Below are 3,651 nucleotides of genomic sequence, written 5' to 3'. Positions count from 1 at the left end.
ATTACACGTTCTCTACTAAGTTTTAATGTATATCTAACTAAAGACCGTTTATAAATGCTGACTAATAAATAAAAATATGAGAATGAGATGTTTTGCTTAACTTCAACTATGTCGTCACATAGACATTGTAATGTTACAACAGAAAACCTTCTGAGTAACATAAAATTATGAATTGAAATAGTTCACGAGCTTTAACTTAGCTCGATTACATTTTTTTGCAGTTTTTAAAAAATTTCCCAATTTTAGATCCCATTATTTTTCTTGTCTTGAAAGCTAACTGAGATTTTTTTTATTGCAGAAAATGCTCCTTTGCCTTTAATTAAAAAAAATCAACTGAACTGGGGTTTGACTTTTTGAGTAGGGCCCCTTAGAAAAAAATGATTTTTGGATATTTTTACTTCAACCGATGTTTTAGCAAGAAATTATATTTTTATATTTTTACTTTGTTGTGTTTTCAAGAATTGTTGTTTTTTTTTCCAAATTTATAATATTTCACTAATATATGCAAACATACCCGATTGTAAACTTCAAACATCCTCAATATTCTAACGGCCACGGTAGCAGAAAAATAAAAATCTTAGTTAGCTTTAAAGATAAGGAAAAAATTAATTAGAAATTAAAGAATTAAAATTTAGAGAATTTTTTAAAACTTCAAAAAAATGCTAATCGAGCTAAGTCAACGCTCGTAAGTAGTTCAAGCAGCTTGCAAGTAAAGGTCGCCAACATCTTAATAAAATCTTCTTCTTTTTTTAATAATAAACTTATCTTTGTTAACTTTATAAAAGTATAAAATGATATTATAAAGTTATCCATACATATTGGTTATAAAATAATTTAATATACACCACCCTATTTTAAGATAACAAAGAAATATACAGTACATTTTAATATACCTTGAACTTTTACATTGTCAGGTATTAATATAATATTTAATATTGTTATAATAATATTTAAGGTACAGTACAGCAAAGAGCTTATTCTTCAAATGTTAATAATCTTAAATATAAACTTTAAAAAAAAGAACGTATCGATAAAATAAATAATAATAATAAAAAAGTTGTAGCAGTTAACGTTTTTTTTTTCAAACATTGATTGATATGCTTAAATAAGTAAAACGATTTTTAGTATGTACCTTGTAAATAGTCTCAAATTTTTAAGCTATTTTAAATCAGAATACACTAAAATACCTATAACGTTCAGAACTTTAAGAATATAATTTAAAAAGAAACAATAATTCTAGTATTTCTTTTTTATTTGAAAAAACAATAAAAATTAAATATAAGTTTTATTTTAAACCACTAACGGCAAAGGTTTGATACATCCAACTTTGTTTAAACTTTGGTTAGGAGTTCAATTAAGTATCAAAATATATTGTTTATTAGTGCTAGCTTCTCTCTTGCTTTAGTTTTCCCTAAATTTAACACTTAGTAGTAAAGAATAAAGTTTCTTTCTTAGGTAATATAACCGGTTCTTGGATTAAGATGAAATAAAAACGCTTAAGCTATTTTTTATATTAAAATATGTAGTTTTTAATAGCATTTTAAAAACTTTATGATCTCTTAATTACAAGAAATAAAATTTGTTAACGACTGAGAGAAAGCTTACTTTTCCAGTATACAAGACATTTTTAGGTTAGATTATAAAAACTTTAAACAAAAATTTAATAAATAATGCCTTGATTTAACACAAAAAACATTCCTAATACTTACCATTAACATACTATTAAGTTTTTTTTTCGATCTGAACAATAGTATAGCTTTTTTGCTCACAACAGAGAACTTTTAAATAATCTAGTGGATCTACTTAATCCACTACTGACCTAATTTACGCATTTAGTAGAATAAAGGGTTGCCACAGATCAAGCCGAGAAAAACTTCATGACTTTTTACTAAAATTTTCTTGACTTTTCTAAATCAAACTCTTAACTTAAACTTTTTCTAAAATACATAATCTAACACTTAAAACTATAAAAACCTTTCAGTCTAATTTTAATACAGCTTTGAACAACAGTCTTTTGCTAAATTTAATTATCAAACTTCCATTACATCACTTGAACCATCTGTGTATAATTGATGTATTTGCAATAAACAACTTTATCAGCAAAATACTTGTACTATTACCTTATAAACACGGCTTGTCTGAAAAAAGAACACATTTTTTTGCATTTCCTAAATTAGCTTTTCTTTAGAAATAGTTCTAAACTAACACCTTTATAAGAAAAACAAACTTAAACTCTAGCAGTAATAATCTATTTATTTAACTAAAAAAGTAAGCTTTAGTCAGACTTAGCATAAAAGTTGTAAAACAACCTAGAACGTAAAAATATCTAATAATAATAATAAGTAGTTATCAAATCATGTATTAGTTATATAAATTGTTCACTTAGTTTAATAAAAAAACTACCCAAACCATTTAAAATAAAATCCTTAAATTAAAAATCATTTAGAAAAAAATATACTTAAGTAACTCTAAAAAAATACATAAAAAAGTTAACTATATATCTGTTGTTTAAAATACTTCCTCTTATCATTTAGTATGAAGTTTGTAAAAAATAAATCTACTTTGATTTATTAAAAAACTTAAACTATTCTACAAAAATACAAACAAGTAAACATAATCATGGTAGATACCTCTTTTATAACTTATTTTACAAATTTAAACAACTTTGAAAAAATATAATAAAGAGGTAAAGTATAAACATCAACTTGTTAAATAAAATACTAAACTAACTGCTTAATTATAAAGAATTTAATTATTTACTTAAACAAAAAATCTTTGATTCTAAAATTATGCTAGATAAACTTTTGTTTATATAATCAGTTTCACTATGGAAGTGTCCTTGCTACAGATCATCAGTACTAAAATGCTTGTTTAAGTAGGGTACTTGTTCAATATGTTAATAGAATGCAGTTTTATAAAGGATAATTTATACCAGATGAAGGATTGGAAACTAAATATTTTTGTAAAATTCTAGGTAAATTTTCCAATTTTTTTCTGACTTAAAGGTTTTTTAATTAATTTTTGACCATTTGAAGGCTTTGGAAAATAAGGAATTTTGAAAATTTAAACTGACAAAATTAGATTTTTTTTTGTCAAATTTCCTGACTTTTATTAAAACCCACATTTTACCTGATTTTTGTCTTTTTTTTAAAGTTTTTCCTGACCTTGTGGCAACCCTGAGAATAATTCTAATTTTTAGTAGTTGTTTTAACAATTATTTAATACAAAAAATGTTTATACATAGTACGTTTATATTTACAATTTATATATTCAATAGCTTTTTTTATTAAATTTGCTGATTAATATTTCAAAGTACGAATAACGTATTTCAATTAAAAAAAAAATTCTGTTTACTTTAACTGAGTCAAACATATTTCTATTAAATGCTTTTTTGTACTTGCTTACATTTATTTAACAACAGTTTAATAATCTATAACTTGTTTTAAAACGTTTTTTAGTAAGCTTTTTTAAATAGTGAGAAACAAAACAAAGCAATTCTTAAGTTTTTAAAAGGCAAACTTCAAAAAACTTAAAGCAACATTGAAAAAGAGCAAGTAGCTTAAATCAAATTTTTCATTTGACAAAAAAAAACTTTTTATTGCTTTTCACGTAAAACACTAATACTTTACAATAACAGAAGTACTAAATAAT

This window comes from Thalia democratica, chromosome 7 (assembly GCF_965202585.1).
Source record: "Thalia democratica chromosome 7, ktThaDemo2.hap1.1, whole genome shotgun sequence".
NCBI classification, from domain to species: Eukaryota; Metazoa; Chordata; class Thaliacea; order Salpida; family Salpidae; genus Thalia; species Thalia democratica.
The sequence above is the reverse complement of the archived record's forward strand: the minus strand, read 5'-3'. Positions refer to the sequence as shown.